General features: G+C 30.0%; 1 protein-coding gene across 1 annotated transcript in view; it reads right to left on the reverse strand.

The window, feature by feature from the left end:
* The window catches only part of Tl (toll like receptor), a 277297-nt gene that overhangs the window by 209308 nt on the left and 44868 nt on the right, over window positions 1–23121 (reverse strand). Inside the window, exon 2 of the mRNA XM_088263907.1 lies at window positions 3227–3356. The gene's annotated coding sequence lies outside the window, so the exon portion shown is untranslated. The remainder of the gene's footprint in view (window positions 1–3226; window positions 3357–23121) is intronic.

Here is a 23121-nt window from a genome sequence, read left to right on the forward strand (position 1 = left end):
TTCATACAAATTCACTAACAACATCTGTATTCTTTTATTTATTGATTTGGCAACTTTTGCGGCTTATATTTTCGCCTGTTATGAGAACATCAGTAGTTCCCGAAACTAGTCGTGTTTACATGAATAAACTCAAAAAGTGGTCTTATACAAGTGGTTTATTTTTATATTTAAACCTCTGCATTCTAAAGTAACTGTGCAGTGGGGCCAGATTTTCAAGGAAGATGGCTGTATAACTGCATTTTATGAGCTGTATTCTTAGATACTTTAATTTAAAAAAATATTTTAAAACTGCATTATATGTGTAATAATTTTTTTTTGACATCGGTCGTTTCATCAGCATATCTATAATAACACTCTAAACACCGCAAATTTTCATTTGGCCACCCTGTATATACATATATATACGTATGTAAAGCATACATTTGAAGTTCTTTCCCTCTTATAAGATTTAAAACTTTGTAAGCGAACCCCTTGTGTGAAACAGGGCTTTTATAAATTAATATATCTACGCGTAACTGAATTATCCTTCTTATCTCAAATTCTCTTTGGTTCTATAATATTCCACACACAGAGGGAGTTCCTATCTACTAGCCTATATTCTCCACTAGGTACTCATACTTGCGATTTGCACAAAGTGAGTGATATTTTTTCAGCGTAAGTAATAATCCAAGAAAAGGTGCTTGGGAGTGGTATTCATATAAAGGCTACATTTTATTTAGGATAAAATACTAATCATCACATGTGTCGCCTACTTTCAAAATCCCCAAGATCCAATTTTATAAGATTTTAAAATAAATACTCTATCGGAATGCCAATTGTGGGCTCTGTTGTTTAAAATATTTATATGCTTGAAAACTCTGATAAAAAATACTTAAAAACAGCGTTGTATTTCAAATTCCGCTTTATTCATGGAACTTGCTGTCTGACCCATATCTGCCAATCAGAGAGCGGGGATAGGTCAAATATTAATATGACGCCATTATCGGTTTGTGTTTCGTGATTTTAAATACTGAATAAATTTTTTTAAAAATGGGAAAATTCTCTATTTCATAATATTTAATCTACAGACAGACAAATCTCTTAAACATAAATGTTACCCGGAGAATTTTGCATTTTTTGTAAAATAACTTGGATCTGGCGGATTTCGAAAGTAGGCGACACACATATGGTAATAACAATATTGTGTAATTTATATACCTACTGCCATTTTCGTAAAGTACTACTACCTCAAAGGTGATTCGCTGTGATATTATATAATACATTATTTTTTTCTTGGACATAATAATAAAAGTTAGGTCGAAGTTTAACTTATGTATTAATATTAAATCAAACACAGATTTTTTGAGTCTACTAAGTTCACTCAAAAAGTAGACTCAAAAAATCTGTGTTTGATTTAAAATTAATACATAAATTAAAATGGAGTTCTACAAATTAAACGCCAAGTCAGTAATTAAATCGAAGTTTAACTTTCCTTTCATTACAGCGTCTGATTGGCTGGTCAAATTTGTCGCATCTGGCGCATATAGCTCGGGTCCGTTAGGGTCGCATAGCCATGGAACGCATTTTTAACACATATAAATAATAAAGTAACGTAGATACTATACATTTTTAGTAATTATTTAAATACTCAGGATTGTACTTGCAAAACTTGACTGTTTTTTACTTAAACTGAGGTATCGTTTTATTATTTTTAATAAAAAAAACATAGCAAAAACGTAAAACATAAAAACATACAACATAAAACGTAAAAACATAACTGGCAACTAGAACAGCGCTAGTGATGGTAATAAATGAAAGAGTAGTTTAAAACTAATTATTGTCTAACATATATGTCTTTATACATTTATTTTCCTGCACAGATCATATTCGCAACACAAATATTAAGAAAATAATTTGAATCAATCAAATTAACAATCATATAAATAAAAAAAACGCATTAAGACGGTTTGGCACCAATGTTTTCATTTTCTTACCATTTACTTTTTTTTAAATGTCGTCAGTAACTTATGGAAAATAACAATCACATTAAATGAAAATGAAAATACATTATAACAGTTTTATAAATGTATTATTTAGAGAGATATCACATATGATGATTTACGATTAATTTCTTTGAGAAACGTGAATTATTAGTTATTCTTATGCGTATAGAAAAATGTAATTAATCACGAGTTCGGGTATTTCCTCATCCCATGCGTGTATGAGTAATTTAGCGTTAGAAAGACCTTACTAAGAACAAAACTTTTATTAATTATAAGTAATTAAGTGTTAAAACTAAAATAACAAATATTTATTATAATAATACATGTAGTTACAGAATGGGATAATTGATATACCAATACTATTTATTCAACTAATTTTCATTCATCAAAACATTGTTTAAGGATAAATTGTGATTTTATTTTATTCCCAGTTTTATTAATTTTATTGACAAAGAAATTATCCTTAATAATCCATTACATAATTATTTTTAGAATTATAATCTAAAATTTACTATAATTTTTACCGGGACGTGAAGTAAACCGGCCGGGATTTTGTCTGAAAACCGGGACTGCCCGGTCAAACCGGGATGTCTGGTAAGTCTAACAATACGTTTATTGATTTATCATCCGAAGTGTTAAGTATCCAGTGTCTGACATAATAAATAAAAATAATCAAAATCAAAAGTTCGATAATGGTGGATAATATACGTTTGCATCTGATACATACCCCAAACTTTATAAAAGAATATCATAATCGATTTCGATTAATGTTGCAGAATATTTTCTATGAGAATTAAAGATTAAGGGAAAGATAACATGTTTACATAACTAACAAAATTAGCTCGAAATGTATCAAGACATAAGCAACTGATACTCGTACGAGTACGTACCCTCAAATTTTATAAAATAAACTCATATTCGATTCCGATGAATTTCGCAGAATATTTTCTATGAGATTCAAAGATTAAGGGAACGTTTAACATGTTAACATTACTGTCAAAATGAGCTCGGGTTATATGAAGACAAATGCATCTGATACTCGTATGAGTACATACATACCCTCAAATTTTATAAAAGAATCTCATATTCGATTTCGATGAATTTTGCTGAATATTTTCTACGAGAATTAAAGATCAAGGGAAATTTAACATGTTAACATTGCTGACAAAATGAGCTCGAAATATATGAAGACGGTATTTAAATTGAAGTCTCGCCCTCACAAAATTTAAATATCAGCTACATACCTGTAATATGAGGGTTGACGCACTCCGCTGGCAATATACTATGTATGTATATATCCTCGGTATAGACGCACTTCACTGCCGATATATTCCACGTACTTCCAAAGCCCGGCGAAGCACCTCAGCAACGGCACTGGAAATTGATAAAGCACGTTTAATATTGTGAAAGCTTTTTCAGTAGCAAGTATATAGAGGGAGCATTTACTTAGTACGTTAGGGAGCTTTTAAAATAAGGTGTGGGAATATTAAAAGTTAAGAATATTTAGCGAACGGAAACACCGCAAAAAATATTAATTTATAATATATTACTATGAGATTCCGGTATTAGGGCAAATTAACTTTTACCCATATTTTGAAGTTTAACATAAGATTTTTAAGAAGATTTTTCAGAAATTATATTATTTTCAAATAAGGCTCAATGTTTATCGTTTTTGTTATAAAATAGGTTATATAATTCAGTAGTAAGTAGTTCAAATTATAGGAAGAACGATGAATATTGTACTTAGCATAAAATGATCACTAAAACCAGCCAATGACAGGTCGCAAAATATGTAAATAATTTGATTTCCGTTTAATGAGATATTACTACAAACAAACATTGTCTCATTTGAGATATCAATTCAATTTTTTATGATGACAAAGGTTATAAAATTGTATGCTATGAAGGTTATATCCATATAGCGAGTCTTTAAGTTTGAGGAGCATCATATTTATATATATATATATATATATATATATATATATATATATATATATATATATATATATATATATATATATATATATATATATATATATATATATATATATATATATATATATATATATATATATATATATATATATATATATATATATATATATATATATATATATATATATATATATATATATATATATATATATATAATTAACACAGCGCTTTTTTTGCTACCTCAAAGGCGCATACATATATATATATATACATATACATATACATATACACACACATATATATATATATATATATATATATATATATATATATATATATATATATATATATATATATATATGTGTGTGTATATGTATATGTATATGTATATATATATATATATGTATGCGCCTTTGAGGTAGCAAAAAAAGCGCTGTGTTAATTATCCAAAATTATTCTTATTTTTATATATCTATGTGTTTGAAAAGAGACGGTTGTTTAAAAAAATAATTTCCTTTGTTTGCGAGAAGAAATGCTCGCGGCGAGAAACATTTTGAGATTTACAATGTTTTTCATTTTACCTTGAAAAGTTAACAGGATTACGATATTCTCGTATCTTTTTTATTGGGAAAACATTTTTTACGTAATTTCAGAGGGAGATTCAGGGCCTTAGGCTTGAGAGAAGGCTGATAATAAGTTATGTTTTATGTAGAATAAAATCGTAATTAAAAATATCTCTGTTTTGACGTTATCAAAAGGATTTTCAGTCTTTGAAAAAAATAAGAAACGTAATATTACATTAATAAGGGCTTACTTTCGGAGTAGGGACAGGATCGAACCTGACTTACTGTAACATCAAAATATTTTATAAAGATACGAATATTTCTTGAAAGGAACCTTCTGAAATTTATCAAATACAGACATTAACGTGTGTTCTGTAAATATCCATAAAGGAAATAATCGAAGTAGGAGTTTTGAAACGGGCTTTTCATACATTATTCACAAAATTCACACTGTTTCAGGTTGTTAGTTAACGGTTAGAACTGAAGAAGATAAAAGTTTTCTGATTTTATTTTAATGTATTTAAAATAACGTTATTAAACACTCGACGCATTTTTCATTTTTATTCGTATAGGTACCTACCCGTAACTTTTTAGTAAAATTTTCTGTAGTATTTTGCTTGGATGTATATCCCAGAAGTTAAAATGACGAACGTAATATTCATAATATCGCTAGAGGATAATATGAACGATGCACAAAGCGGTTAGTCAGAAATCATCAATGAACCCAAAAAAAATACGAAAAAATTGACATATGACATACTCGTATGGGGTATGGGCCAAAGCCGAATCACTGAACTAGGAAATATGGAAAATCTTAAAGGAGACACTTACGCATATAAAAGAAGTACATATATAAACTGGAGAAGAAAAGGAAACACTAGCAAAATGGTAGTAAATTAAATTCCCCGGTTTGCAAGCCTACACGTAAAAGCACAAAAAATCTGTGTTCTAGCGCGATTTGTGAATATTTTCACTTCCGTTTGACTGTGAAACAAGAAATATACCCTCGGGGGTGATTCTCGAATGTTTGTATATTTCCATTGTACGTATTTACCGATCTTTTATGACCCTGTAAATCTGCTTCGGTAAATAAAATATGGCCAAAACAAACGAGGGTGCAAGTCCTGTGACAGATACCCGATACGATCCGGGAATATGGAATATTGAAGGGTTCAAATCAGTGCATCATGCGGAGGAGAACAGTGCGTGGGTTTTATTAACGATTTTAATCCAAAATACCAGGGGTTAATTATTCCATCCGGGATATGGAACGCAGATAAATGAGGGGGTGGATATAAATAGGTATTAAAAAAGTTCACGTACGTTTAAGCTGTTTATATGTAAAACACAGGGGCATCATTTAATCACTGTGAGTATAAAATCATCATTGGCTTTCTAGCATTTTTTAATTATAATTATTTTTGTCATTTTAAAACATGTTACAATTCCATTGAAAAATTCTTTATTTATGGATTAATACGTCTTAATAGAAAAAAAATCAACAGTTAAAAAAAAGTTACTTATGTTAAAAGCAAGTCTATTTTTTCTGTGATCAAATGACAAAATTTTCAGTATGGTGTAAACTCATTATCGAATGAACTTTAAAAAAAGTTAGTTTGAGTTTTAAATTAATACTACTAGTTTCAAGAGAGCATCCCTTACATGTGATTTGAACTTTAATAACTAATATAGTTATACTTATAACTTTAATTAATTAATACGATTGAGTATTGTCGGTGGATCGATTGCACAAGTTTATAATATCGTGTACTTTTCAAACAAATACACTCACACACACATATTACATGTTGTTATGAACGAATAATCATTTTGCGATTTAACGCGCTGTCAAAATTAAATATAAACAGCACACTGCAAGCGAGAAAATTCTTAACATTATCACATAACGATTTTTTCTACATTAATCATTACCGAAGCAAAGAAATTCCTTTTAGAGTACAAAGAGCCTTTTGGAAAAAAATTGTTGACATTCATAAACTATATATGTATTTCAATCAACGCAGAAATATTGAGTTATTTTAAGATTATTACAAGTTCACTACATACATTTAAATAAAAAAACGATCGAAATACGCAGTCTAACCGGCTGATATTTTTTTATCTCTGTTGATTGTTGACTTTTGGTTTGTTATAGAGTTCGTAACAAACTCTTGAATTCTGATTTTATTCTCGATTTTTGATAGCAACGTTGCGCAAAGGTACTTCGTAAGCCGTAATAAAATAGTGAAGAGATCCGAATTCGGAATGAAAGTCTTGAAAAGTTATACATTTTCGCATCCCGAGAGGGCAGGAACTATACATCGCCTGCACGGCGAGCTTGCAAGGCACATCTGCACGGATTTATCTCGGCAGCTCCAGATTTCGCAGCAATAACCATAAAACGTAATTTATTCACGGACACGCTTCGGACGGCGGCCGCCAGGGGAGCCGGAGAACTCACCTGAACAGCCAGACCCAATGCCCAGGTGGCCAATGAAAACACGTCGCGAACTTTAAATATTCCAATTCTCGATTGTTCCATTCCATTCTCGAATTCGAAAAAGGCACCCGGATAAGCGGAGAATTAAGGGGATTTGTTTCCCGCCAGCCGGATTTTCATTCTTAAACGCGGGTGTTAATTTTGAATGGCAGGTTTGAAAGGATTAGAGTCGAAGGATTTGAATAATTCAATATTCTTCGAGGACGTCCGCTTCAATTCGATTTTAAGAATGTCAATCAAATGAAGTTGGTAATTCTTGCTTGTCACATTAATTCATGAGAAAGGACGCGATTAGAAATCCAAACGTACAATCCGAACCTTTAGCGTAAAAGAAAAACCTGTTCAATCGCATTATTAAAATACTTTTTTGTGTCAAAATTATACTATAGTTTTAAATCAGGAAAATAAATTCATTAGGAAAGTATACAATTATAATAATGAAAATAATTTTGTGTGATTTACATAGCGTCATTTTCAAAAAATACTACCTCAAGGGCGCTTTACAGTGATTACGAGTACATTGTGATGTGGATAACATTTTTTAATGTAAGTTTTAACACTGCTTTTATGCTAAGTAATGTCCTATGCACTATTGAGGGTAAAAGAGAGATTAATAATACTGTAATATTAAGAAAACATATTTTTAGTTCACGTTTATTATGCTGTATTTAATACAAAACTTGAATGTAAAATGTAAAAAAAAAACATTTATTCATTTAGCAGGCAACTTTTGGTAATATTTATTCATTTTTAATTTAAATTTCTCTCGTTAAATACCGGTATTTTTAATAAATCTATTGTGACACGTGTATTAATACATTCCGCATCATTTTCAAACATCAAAAGGTGTTTGGAAATGATGCGGAATGCATCTATGTGTCACAATAGATTTTAAGAAATATTGGTATTTATCAAGTGAAATTTAAATTTAAAATATATGAAATTTTACAATATTAAGCACTAAAATGCCCTACTTTGGCAATTGAAAAGTTGAATAACAGTCATTAATTTTCATTATATCCGATATTCAATGGATGAACCTAAAAAGGCTTTTATAAATAATTGGTCTACAAGGCTAACTGGTAAATAGTTAATAAATTATCGATGAGCCCATTAATCCAGTACCTACATATGTATGAATTGAAAGGAAATCATTAGATGTTAACGGTGTATATCAATGGGAACCCACGCATACATATCGACTAAAAAGATTCCACTTATCTAGGGAAGTCATAAACTAAAAATATACTGACAGAAGAGATAATTTGATATTCAATGAACTGTATAGTTTGCACCAAAAGGCTAAAACGTGTTTTTATTTTTGGAAAGATTTATTTCAGGTATTTATTTATAACCTACACGGCCCTAAGACGGGAATTTGAAATCCCCCTAAAACAACGTATCGCTCGATAGCTTGATAATTATTAAAGCGATTTGATTCACATTATTTTTAATTGTTATAATGATACCTATTTGGGGTGGCTCAAGGGGGAAAAGTACGAACTACTGCATCTGATCATCAAGGATAAAGTCGAGGGTCGAAGCGGTGTCGAAAGAAGGCAGATCTCCTGGCTCCATAATATACACGAGTATAGAAGGAGTATGGAACGTCGAGGAGCTGCCCAAAATGGGGATACTTTCTCATGTGATAGTCAACGTCGGGGGTTATCGACACGACACGGAAATAAGAAGATAATGATACTTAAAAACACTTTTCGGCTCAAAATATTTAAAACATGTGATTTTTTCTTTATTATTTTGATAAATATTTGCCCAATATATGACGTCAAATCCATCGATACGTGATCCAATGGTCTCAGTCCATGAAACAGTATGTCGTATATGTTTACCCGAGATATTTGATGTATTTCACACTAACTACTGCGCGTTACAACTGTGTGGAAGCGAAACGGAAATTATAAACTTAGGATAGAAAATACCGAACCACTTTTAGTGGAACAATCGACAGTCCGGCGTCTCCTGAGTAGTTTTACGTGGTTTACTTACAGCAACGAGCAAATGCTGATACAGTATACCATGAGCAGTATATACCTGTACGTATAGGGGAAAATTTGCATGATGCAATTAAAAAACAAACAGTCTAATGATTATAATAACGAGCTTTGGATTTGCCTTATGATCAGATTTTTTTCATTCAATTCAGGAAAAAAAACATCCATGTGACTTATTAGATACTGTAACATTTTGTAGGTCCGTCTATTTAACAGTCTATATGCTAACCAACACTATTACGCGGAGATTTAACATATTTGGGGCAAGAACCTATTTAATAATAACGGAAAATTAAACGCCACCCTCCAAACAAACAACATTTTAACGCAAAATGATAATAATAACTCTAACATATAATACTCTTCGTCGACCTAACGGTAAAATCATAATCTCGCAGTAATAAATGAGTGCTTAAAACCGGTTTAAGTCTGCTTTTTGAGGTAAACCATCCCTCCCTGTGGGATTTGCCGAGGGAAATCTCCGCAGAGTTGCGACCTTCCTTATCTGCTAATCCCTGACGCATTCACTATGGCCTACTATCCGCTTCTTTATTATAATCCGCGTAATTATTATACCTGGCTTATCCAACCCCCCAGGGCTGGCCGAGATGTGGAGGACACCTGAAAATATGTATTTCGCACTTCGCTAATTGCTTTTTGGACCCGCATTATGAACCCTTACGGAGGTACGCTTTTGGTGGATTTATTACTTAAATATAAATCGGGTAGTAATAATATTTATAAGGTGCCATTAAGTTAAAATGTTGCCGTGCTTATTTTAGGGTGGGTAGTTCCGTTGTGCTTTCATTATTATATAATAATAAAGGAAATATTTAGTAAAAAAATCAATTTCGTAGTAGTCCTATTACTAGAAAAATAACGCAACGTTTTACGTGACAGTAATTAAAAAAAATGGTAAAAAATATTTTAAAAACACATTCTTTATTTCACAATGGGCACATACCTTTTTAATGTTTTTTAAAAAGAGATATATTTGTGTTTTAATTATTTACAAACAATACTTCTGTGAGCCTAAGCGACTCATTATAAGAAATAGATATCAAATTGTGGTAGCGTGGGTTCGAACCGAGAATCTCTTGACTCAAGAGTCCTCGACACTAACCACGGGACCACAACCCGATACCTCAATTTGCCAAATTCATTTTTTAGATGGGTAACCTTATTTTATGGACGTTTTTTACGGGAAATTAATACTTAAATCACGCTAATTTAATTTTTTCTCTAGATCGTGCCATTTTGCATGTATTGGGTGATTGAGATTTTTGTAAGTCAGTATTAGACGCACATTTCCAGACAACTATATATCAAAATTTCGAAACAATCAGTGAACAACTTTAGAAGTTTTAAAATTTTTAACGAACATTTACATTTTTAATTAATGTTTTACTTAGTAAATACCACTATTTCTTAAAATCTACTGTGACACGTGTTTGAAAATGATGCGGAATGCAACGAAACACGTGTCACAGTAGATTTTAAGAAATAGTGGTATTTACTAAGTAAAACATTAATTAAAAATGGATATATTTTACCACAAAGTGACTGCCGAATCAATTAATGGAACATTTACATTTTTATTTATACTGATCAAATTCCATTAATGAATTCTAGAATATATGAATGGACAATGCATATTAAAGAATATTTACATTTAAACATTTCATACTAACTAACTAACTAACCATCACGCCGCCTCTCCGAAGGAGTAGGCAGAGAGAATCGAACACTTTTATTCACCAAAAGGAACATTTGGTGCTATATTTTGAAGAATATTTAAGAAATTGACAAATCGGATTAATTGATATATGTATGCGTCTTCGTTTATAGAATCCGAATAAGCGATTCACCTGAAAAAAAAATCATATTTTTTGAGTTGATACAGTTTTGATCTAGATGTGCTATATACACTAGCGAGCACTCAAATCTTTCCAGACTGAAAATATCAGTTTTTTATTAAATATTTTTGTTGTTGTGACTTCTTGATAGATATTCAGTCTAAATTATTAAAGAACACTGATCAAAGATGATATATTACAAAAATGCTTATTTAGAGACCAAAAATATATTTTTTTATAATTTAATAATTTAATTTGTATATTTTCGATTTCTTCGCACAAAAATAAAAAATAACTAATTAACTAACTAACCATCACTCCGCTTCCCCGCAGGGGTCCCACACCACTCTGTCTTTGCAAACATTCTTTGCCTCTTCCACGTTCATGCATCTCCTCATTCATATCCGCCGATTGTGACGACTCCTAACCTGACCACTTTTAAGTATTTGGCATACCTGATCGTGCCATATTTTTCTCGGTCTTCCTCTGAAAAATGCTCGTATCAATCAAAAATGTTCATGTAATTTTACCTATTTTTTTATTGCTGCTTCAATCCATTGTGGCATGGATTTTACCAAATTTTGTATGTAGTCTTGGGAAAAATGTTAAAACCGCACTTTTCGATGCCGTTTTTAAGGTTTTCCTTTAACGAAGGCTTCAGTTTATTTATTTCGATTGCCATTGCACGAAAAACAAATATTATGTGCAGTATTAAAGATTACAGAATAACAACTCGAAAATTAACTCACAAATCAGTAGGTAGGTATCAAATATAATAATAAAATATTCTTCTTCGTATAGGTGCCTACTCGCGAACCGGTTTGGCGGTTCCCGCCACGCACGCGCACTGACCTTGCCTGGAATCTCACAGATTACAGTAGGTACCTACCTACCTACCTTCCAATAAATGCTGATCAGCAACACTACGGAACTCAAATCTCCAAATATTTCGGAAATACCAACCTATGTGGGTGTGAATAATAAAAGAATTTCTCAGTAGGCAATTTAAAATTGCGGTTATTTTGCTTGATTCGTCACTTGCACTGTTCGTATTATATCATATTTTCGATATATGTATATAAAAATGTTCTTTAAGAAGTGTTTAAAAGAGGAGGATTTAACGTTATATTTATAATAAATTGACACTGGCTAAACACTCAAGAAGGGTGAAAAGCCATTATAAATATAAACTCAATATTTCATTTTTAATTTGAGTTTTACTTGGTAAATAATACTATAAATAGTGGTATTTATCAAGTAATATTTAAATTAAAAATGGATAGATATAGTATAACCACAAAATGACGAATCAATTAGTGAAAGTAATACTTAATGTTTATGCTAAACTAACACACTAATGCGCAAATACTGAATTATTATCATAATTATGAACTATTTATATTTGACTCAAAAAAATATTGAGTTCATAATGTTGTGACAAGAAAATAGAAAAAATTATCACTCTTTTTTACAATTATGTATGATAAAACAAGGAAAAAATATTAAATATGAAAAGTTATTTTGGCTCTTGGAAACAAAACACATAGTTAAAATAAAAACGGATATAAGAGGAGTTAGAGGAATTGGGGAAGTTATATATGTACCATATATAACTTCCCCAATTATATATAAATATATAAATATATATATATATATATATATATATATATATATATATATATATATATATATATATATATATATATATATATATATATATATATATATATATATATATATATATATATATATATATATATATATATATATATATATATATATATATATATATATATATATATATATATATATATATATATATATATATATATATATATATATATATATATATATATATATATATATATATATATATATATATATATATATATATATATATATATATATATATATATATATATATATATATATATATATATATATATATATATATATATATATATATATATATATATATATATATATATATATATATATATATATATATATATATATATATATATATATATATATATATATATATATATATATATATATATATATATATATATATATATATATACAGTGGGTGGCCAAATTATTAGGGACACTTGTACTTTTTTGTAATTTTCAAGTTTAAATGAATTTTTTGGTCAAATTAATCAGTTTTAATTATTTTTTCTTCTGTATTTTTGTTGCTGGTATCATAATTATTGTTTTGAAGATGTATCAATACTGTGAAATATCAAAAAATTAAGTTTTTTTTCATTTGGATGTTGATTAGTGAAAAATGATATTGGTGTGAGCTCAGTTAATATTTTTTTAAACCATTTTTCTGTAAGTTTTTTGAGTTCAAGACTATAAAAACGTAAGTGTTGTTTAATAATTTATTAGTTTTGCTCATTCAATAAGTTAATTTCAATGAATTTTTAAATAAAATTCAATTTAGTTTGAACTGAACCATAATATTCTCAATTTAAGTATGGGCAAGTCTTCAAACATATCTCCGAGAAAATATAGGGAAGTTATAACCTTACTACTTCATTCCACATATTTCCAGAGAAAAATAGCAGCACTTACAGATGTTTCGAAGTCAGGAGTCCATCGGATTTTAAAAAAAAATTGATAAAAACCTGCGTCTAGAATCAGCCCGCGTCGGAAAAAAAGGCAGAAAAAGCATCACAACTCCGCGTGGTGCCCATAAAATCAGGGAAATCTATTTCTAAAATCGTAAAAAGTCTGTTGATTGTCTAATTGTTGTTAATTTCTGTTGATAAACGATAAAGGAATCAACGTATCCAAAAGGACAGTTCAGAGACGGTTAGTTGAAGTAAATCTAATGGGTCGACGTCCAACCAAAAAACTACGCCTGACTGAGGCATGAAGAAAAAACGACTCCTATGGGCCAAAGAACACCGGAATGTAACAGTTTCGGACTAGATTCGAATATTTATGGATTGTATTCATATAATAAATTAAAAAGATAAAAAATATATGTATTATTGCAATTATGCTAATACATTACAGGTCTGCTTCTTGGACGAGTCAACATTAAAAATTTTGGTGGGAAAAACTTCATTTTTCCGACGTGGCCCAGGAGAAAAATTCCACCCAGACTGCCTTGTGGTGATGGTTAAAAATACCCTGTTAGCATAATGTTGTGGTCCGTAATCTCATTTAAGGGTATGGGATGCCTCTTTATCATGGAAGGGACCATGAGGCAAGAATAGTACCAGCGAGTACTGAAAAGTCGACTCCAGCCGAGGCTCAAGAATGGTTCCCTGGCGATGAAAAGTTTGTGTTAATGCATGACTCGGTATTGTGTCATACAGCCAGGAGTGTTATCACATTCCTGGCTGAAAAAAACCTCTGTGTTTTGCCTTACCCGGGGAATTAGCTGGATATGAACCCCATTGAAAACCTTTGGGAACTAACGAAACGTGAGATTGCTAAAGAAGTCATCACCACTAAGCGGCAAATGATAGAAACTCTTATCAAGTATGGCATAATAACCCTAATCTCTGGCACAATGCAATAATCTGCATTCAAAAGTATGCCCTGACGTTTGGAGGTTGTAATCGCAGCAAAGGATGTTATTACTAAAAATTAAGATTTTTTCGAAATTGTTGAATAATCACTTATTATGATAAAAATAAATTGATATTATTAAATCCATGATAATAAAGTTTATAAATTCTAAATAAAGCACCCCAATCAATAAAAAAATATTCAAAAAACCAAATTATTTGCTCATTAAATTCATTTAATAATGAAAATTACAGGAAATTCGAAGTGTCCCTAATAATATGGCCACCCACTGTATATATATATATATATATATATATATATATATATATATATATATATTTATATATATATATAAATATATATATATATATATATATATATATATATATATATATATATATATATATATTTATATATATTTATATATATATATATATATATATATATATATATATATATATATATATATATATATATATATATATATATATATATATATATATATATATATATATATATAAATATATATATATATATATATATATATATATATATATATATATATATATATATATATATATATATATATATATATATATATATATATATATATAAATATATATATATATATATATATATATATATATATATATATATATATATATATATATATATATATATATATATATATATATATATATATATATATATATATATATATATATATATATATTTATATATATTTATATACATATATATATATATATATATATATATATATATATATATATATATATATATATATATATATATATATATATATATATATATATATATATATATATATATATATATATATATATATATATATATATATATATATATATATATATATATATATATATATATTTATATAAAATAAATGAATTCATCCTTTTCTTTAATTTTTTTAAAAATGATAATGAATACATATATTGCAACATGGAAAAATTTCAATATATTTGTCGTGTGAAGAGATTTTTTTTTGCCACGGTTGCTAAATTAATGCTTTAAATACATGCTATTATTGATAACATTATGACACAACCTACAATCAGGCAACTACTTACACAAACCACATACAAGCACACAATATACGTTATACCATACATTCTATTCAATGTTTCCGACAAAATATAAAGCATAATAATATTCTAAGCAATGATTGCATGCACATGAATAATGATGATTAATACCGTTGTAAAAATACCGGTTCAGTACGTTTGTAGGTTAGTATTTTTTTACCTTTTAGAATTACTTAATCCATATTAGGTATTTTGCAACTCTTGATATTTTTAGCGCAGCGATGTATTTTGCAATCTGCCTAATTTTAAATGAAAGTGATTTTTTTGGCTAACTAGGATCTGATCATTTTCGGCATTAAATAAATCGCCTCAAGAATCAAGATATGCGTTAAAAAAACACAATTCACATAATAAAACCGACTCACAAACATAGTGATTTCGAAATAATCAAGAAATGTATAAGCGATTTATTTTAATTTTTACTATCATGCATTCTGCATTTACGCACATTATCGAGAGCCAGGAATAGAGGAATACCGAGGAAAACTTGGCATTATCAGGGATGTCAAATACTTGAATGTGGCCAGGTCAGGAGTCGAAATAATCGGCGGGTATGTATGAGGAGATGCATGAATGTGAATGAGGCAATGAAGAAGGCATTATCTTCTTTCTGCCTACCCCTACGGGGAAGCGACGTGATATTTAGTTTTTGAGTTAGTTAGCAAGTAGAATTTGCACCGATGTTTATGGGGCAAAAGTCTGAAATAGTGTTGAGCGCCTTCAAAAGGTTGCTTATTACAGTTGGAAAAGAAAAATGTTGTGTAATTTTGACCGAAACGCGAATTACATACATCCGAGGTCCGCAATTTGTGCTGTATTATTCCACAGTTTACTGCTCCATTCACGGCACGGAGAGACCGAACGTAATTCCAACCTGAGGCCCGGTTGTCAACTCGGGAAACTAAACTACAACAACTAGTTTCGGCTGAAGAAATCGTATGCCCTCGTCTCGGAAGTTAGTTAAACCTCGGCCACAGTCCACAGGTTGAGTCGTGTAATATACAGTAAACTTAGGCGAACAGTTGAAGCCGTAGAAATTCTTTACCGTCACCGATGGTTTGCGGTTAACTGTAATTTAGTACGGTCCTTACCTTATTCCAGTAGTCGGCAAACTTATTAGCCAAAGAGACAAATATGCACATTACAACGATCAAAAATTTTCTTGATAGCCAAATCTGTTTACAATACTAGTACACCTTAATTATAAATTTAGACTGACTAACTAACCATCCCACTGCTTCCCCGCAGGAGTAGGCAGATAAAATAGAACGCCATACCACTCTGCCTTTGCGAACATTCTTCGCCTCTTACACATTCATGCATCTTCTCATAAATACCCGCAGATTATTTCAACTTCTGACCCAGCCGCTTTCAAGTATTTGACATACATGATCATGCCAAGCTTTTCTCGATCTTTTAATCGGAAATTCAGACCATCATTAAATCCATCTTGTTACTTCTAGCTAAAACATAGTTTTAGCTAGAAGAAACAAAAATCCACTTATTGATCTGTTAACCTTGTACATACATAATAAGCAAGACAACACCCATCGAAAAAAATACGGTTAAACTCAATTAAACTATATTTTACTCATTATATGGATTTCATCCAAAGATAAAAGAAATCTTTTGAAAGTAAGGTATCCATAAGAACATTACTTATTGCGAATAATGCCCGCGCATCTTCTTTGAAAGTTTGATCAAGTCAGGTTTGTCTCTTGTTATTTAAAGCACGTTTCAAGGTTCTCGTCAATAAGACAATTTCTCAGTTTACTTTTAATAATACTCGAAAAAGATTGTTCGCACGAATACGAAGAGATGAAGAGCAGCACTTAAAAGGTAAAAGGTGTCGGGTTGTGGTCCCGTAGTTAGTGTCGCGGACTCTTGAGTTTCTCGGTTCGAACCCACTCACAGAAATAGTATAAAATTGAAGTATTTATGTAAATAATAAAAAACACAAATATTTCTATTTTATTTTAATAAAAATTAAGCACTTGAATAATCCACTGAATAGAGTTTTATTTTTATTTACGACTAGTTTCGAAAACGACAATTGTTTTCATCTTCTGGTACAAATTAAATGTTTCAATTTGTACCAGAAGATGAAAACAATTGTCGTTTTCGAAACTAGTCGTAAATCAAAATAAAACTCAATTCAGTGGATTATTCAAGTGTTTAATTTTTATTAAAATAATCATGTCATTCCACAAAGTTAATGCCGAAACAATAAATAAAATTTCTATTTTAATTAAAAAAAAAAGCCGAATACGGCTCCCGAGCCACACTTTGCCGATCCGTGTATTATTCCGTTCGTCCTAGGACTTCTTAATAAACTTTCTTTCTCCTTCGAGTGTTGGGGGATTTCAATTTGCTGATAATTAAACGTACATGCTCCGAATTCTTATGGTCCCATTGTTCCACCCAATTAATGCGGAGGGTTGCTTTGTGCCGCGATTTCAAGCACTAGATTTACTTTCCATATATAATACATTTTAATCCCATTATTCAGCGCTCAAGTGCTTTAATTAGCCCCTCAGTGACAAAATATGTAACTTTGTAACTTAAATTTTTATCACATTTAAATATAAAGCAATAAATACACTTGGTTCCAAACATATTTTTTAAGGGTAGATTTTCTTGAGAATTGCAATAAGGTACATTCTTCTTATTGCAATTTTGATACACCTGTAAATGAGAATTCATACAAAGTAATTTATTACATTTGATCGAATTCAATAGAGAAATTAACATCAAAATATTTTGATATAAAGCTCTCCTTTTCATTCATCGTTCACTTTGTGTAATACCACTTTGATAAACACTGATTCTTGACTACCGATATATTGATATACATATTTCAAGATTCCATGAAATAATTAAAATAAAAAAATTATGCGTTTCCGCAAATACTGTTTTGTATATTTTTGTATTTCTTATCAAAAGTATTGCAATATTTGCAGTTTCAAATTTTTATCACATTTAAATATAAAGCAATAAATACACTTGGTTCCAAACATATTTTTTAAGGGTAGATTTTCTTGAGAATTGCAATAAGGTACATTCTTCTTATTGCAATTTTGATACACCTGTAAATGAGAATTCATACAAAGTAATTTATTACATTTGATCGAATTCAATAGAGAAATTAACATCAAAATATTTTGATATAAAGCTCTCCTTTTCATTCATCGTTCACTTTGTGTAATACCACTTTGATAAACACTGATTCTTGACTACCGATATATTGATATACATATTTCAAGATTCCATGAAATAATTAAAATAAAAAAATTATGCATTTCCGCAAATACTGTTTTGTATATTTTTGTATTTCTTATCAAAAGTATTGCAATATTTGCAGTTTCATTATTGACAGTGCAATGCCATTACTAATTACGAGCTATATCTTACATTATGTCGAAGTTTACTTACAGTCGTGATCTGATTTTGGTGCCCCCAAGTCTACACACATTCAAATCCAACCTGTTACTCACTTAATTTAAAATATATAATATTTTACTCTTAAGTTTGTTGAACAAATCGCGGCCATTTTTGGAAATTACATATGTTCTCAACAGGTAAAAATACAAACTACAAGAATACAAATAACTGTTTGTATTTTCTAATAATGTCTGCAGTTCTAGAAACTAGTCGTGTTTACATTAATAAATTAAAAAGTGGTCTAACACAAGTGTTTTATTTTTATATTTGAAACACATGGTTTATATTTCACTGATTGGTGTTTGTGGTAGTTTTATCTAAATCACTTTTTTACCAGCCAGAATGTTATTATAATGTTACTTCACAAAGTTAACGCCAAATCAAAAAAAAATAAAACAAAACTAACTGTATTACAAAATTAATATTTGTATCATGGGTAGAGTAGTAAAAGTTACACGTTCCAGACTTCCAAATTCTTCTTCGTGTATGACGATATATCAAAATAATAATCTTGATTATTTAATTGACTTCATAAAGCAAGTCCATGTATGTCTTTTATATGGGCATTTTTAACTGAGATTGTAACCATTAAATAATGTATAAACATTCTTTCAACGCAAGGAACTTGTTGGAGATAATGGATTTCTTCCTTTATGTGAGTTTACTGCACTTTGTCGTACTAAAGCGCCTCAGTTGGTATTTTAAAACCGGTTGAAGAGTAAAAATTTGTAACTCAGAAACCGCTCCGCAAATATTATAATAAATACTTAAACTTTACGATGCTGTAAAAGAAAAGTTATGCAAGTTTAACGGCTGACTTAACACCTGTTCATGAATCACTGAATTACACTGTCACACCATGAATATGAGGGATTTAGAAAGAACATCATGAATATGAGAAGAAATAAACCTTGATTTAACCTTTCCGAGAGTACAAAAATTGATGTACGACTTTCTCTAGGGAGTGGGTTCTTTTTACATTAATTTTTTTTCTTCGTTTAATCGATGTATTACGAAGATCATTTAGAATCATTTAAACAAAAAAAAAACACCTGTTCGAAGTATTTTTCAATTATAACAAAATTACACACAAATATCCACAGATGTCATTGCTATACAAGTTACATCATACTATCTGACAGACGGACTTCGACGTTCATTAACGTCGATACTCATTTAAGAAAAATTTGCACAAACGTTTATTTACGTCCATACTCCCAGGTTAAAACATGACAGCAACAAATTAGACCAACTTTGACAATTTTTGTTATTTGAAATAACTTTTTTATGAGAAATTTAATTGACATTAATTCTTGTCTCTGCTCACACGTATCAGCACCCAATGGTGCCTGGGGCACTGAATCGTATATATAAGTGTTATCTTGATCGTCAAATACCAAAACGAAATGTGATCACCCCTGTGCTTCGGGTACCAATCAAGATTAATATTAATTAATTATTAGAGAGAAAAACCACTTTTATTTATTTTTTCAATAAACTGTCTTATGTTATCTATCCAGGGTTAGAATACATAGGAAGTTGATCCTGTAAATGTGGATTATTTTGACTTCCCTTTTGGATTTTTTTATTCTAATGTATTTTCTAATCCGGTTGACAATCCTTATTGTCAGGAAATTCAAGTTTTCAAACAATATTTAAAAGGGTGCTTTAGTTAAGGTCATCACACTACCCAATCGGGAATCCCATCTGGAAGGTATCGTTTAAATTAAGTAGAGTAGAAACCATCCACTATATAGGTAATCGATAACCGTTTTTAAAATGCATAAAACATAAGAAATAAAAGTCGAAAGCAAAGTCAATAGTATCTACACTACATATGATATGTAAAATGTCAATTTCCGTATGTAATCGATGCCCTATAATTTTTTTTAAAAAATAAGTGGTAACAACACATCTGAGGTGATAAAAATGGTTATTTACTAATAAATTAGCTAATTACATAACTAACTAACCATCACGCCGCTTCCCCGCATAGAGAATATGTAGAACGCCATACAAATTTGTTTTTGCAAACAATTTTCGCGTATTCTACATTCATGCATCTCCACATACTGACTCCTGACATGACTAATTTGAAGTATTTTAAATACTTGATCATGCTTACTTTTTTTCGGTTTCCTCTGCTTCTATTTCCAACTATATTCGCCTCATAAATTTGTTTTACTCTTCTTTCTTCGCTCATTCCATTCGCGTACCATCTCAACAGAACATTCTAGCTATTAGTATATCTGTTGGGAGTAGATAAGATATCGCTTACTCCTTTCAACAACTTCATGTATCAAAAATCATAAATTTTCAGTTGTGCATGTTTTTGGAATGCCCAGAAAATGTACTATATCCCAGCAAAAGCGGCATGTTTTAAACGTAATATTTACCCGCTACAGGGCAGAGAGTGTTGATTTAGCATTTTGAAGAAAATGTATTGTTTTTTTTTTTTTTTAATATACTTACTAAATATTTTTCAAATGGAGAAAAAACCTTTTGAATTTTACCTAAAAAGATATGTTGTACAGTAAATAGTTCAATAAGTGGCTTGATTTTTATTTTTCATACACTTTATTATATTTTTAAACTTTAAAAACGATCTCCTGAAAAATCATGTTTTTTTTTATACATACATGACGTTGTTGAAAGGAGTGAGCGATATATTACAAGCTATTATGTGTTACACGATTGAATTAAATATGACAATTACACCTTAAAAACTTGGCTGTGTGGTTAGTTTAAAAGCCACAATTTCGACGTGAGATTCGAGTTTCCGTATAACTGTAAGAATGTTTCTTTCATTCGAGGAACTGCGAGCCTGGATAATTCACCTGCAGGGGATCGTATGCCTCTTTACGCCGACAATGGTACATGCTGATTGAATACAAACCAAATCGTGTGTTACTCAAGAAAGGCTGTGAGGCATGTTCCTGGAATGTTCATCAGAACGTGACTGAGATGTTTAGTGCTTTTTGGTACTTATCAGAATAGAAGGCGATTGTCACTTGTGGGACATGTCGTAGGTTCATCCTCAGAATTCCAACTGCTGCATCTCGTATATGTTAATAATACATACATCAAATGAAAACACCTACAGGCGGTATTCGTGAGAAATATTTATAGTATATTAATGACCATATTATTGTGACTCGTTTAAATTACTATGTGACATAAAACGCCTAAATACTCGTTTTTAATTTAATTTTTACTTGGTAAATACCACTATTCCTTAAAACATATGATGACATGTATTTCGTTGCATTCCGCATCATTTTTAATCACAACACGATGATTGAAAATAATGAGGAATGCATCGATACACAGGTCCCAGAAATAGCGGTAAGTACCAAGTAAAATAAAGATAAAAAATGTATACTTAGGTTATAACCGATATAAATAATATAAATTCGGCAATATCCTCATATATATTTAAAATTTACGAAGAATATATCAATGAATCTTCATTTGTTGAAAACGAATATCAGAAATCAACGCAGTAGCATTCAGAGACGTACGAAATACCAGGCACCTCATTTTAATTTTAGAGTACATCGCTTACCATATATTATTGGGTATTATTTTATTAAACTGACAGTTTTAAAAAGGAATCAAATTAAAATTTTAATTTAAAACACAGTTGGTCAAAATATGTAGCAGAAATAATAAGAAATGATGGATAGAAAACACCACACAACATCCAGACCAATTGAAAATTCCTTTTTTCAACTAATTTTATAATCAGATTTAGTTTCGTAGGTACTGACATTTCTCTGTGATGTGGCATTCTATTCTCTCTGCTTACCCCTACGAGGATGCGGCAAGATGGTTAGGTTTTAGTTTGTAAACTAATATTCTAAGAGTACTGACAGAGAGTGGGGATCCGTGAAAAAGAAATTGGAGAATCGTTGCCAGAAATTGGAATTCCGTTACAAATCAATACAAGACATAGAAATCCACATTACCCACCGAAATACCCAGCATTATATGTACCCCTAGACCCAATAATAGCAATTATTGTTAGTATATAAGGACATTTTGTAAATATTTTTAGCCAGTGTTTGATTATGTCTTAATAAGACGAAACGCGTCACATAAAATAACGTTAATAAAAATAGAATTCAATCCAATAACCATGTTTTATTTTGGATATATTACCCATCAATTCAATATGGAA

This window comes from Brachycentrus maculatus, unplaced genomic scaffold (genome assembly GCF_059751285.1).
Source record: "Brachycentrus maculatus isolate JH-2025_06_01 unplaced genomic scaffold, ASM5975128v1 h1tg000207l, whole genome shotgun sequence".
In the NCBI taxonomy this organism is placed as follows: Eukaryota; Metazoa; Arthropoda; class Insecta; order Trichoptera; family Brachycentridae; genus Brachycentrus; species Brachycentrus maculatus.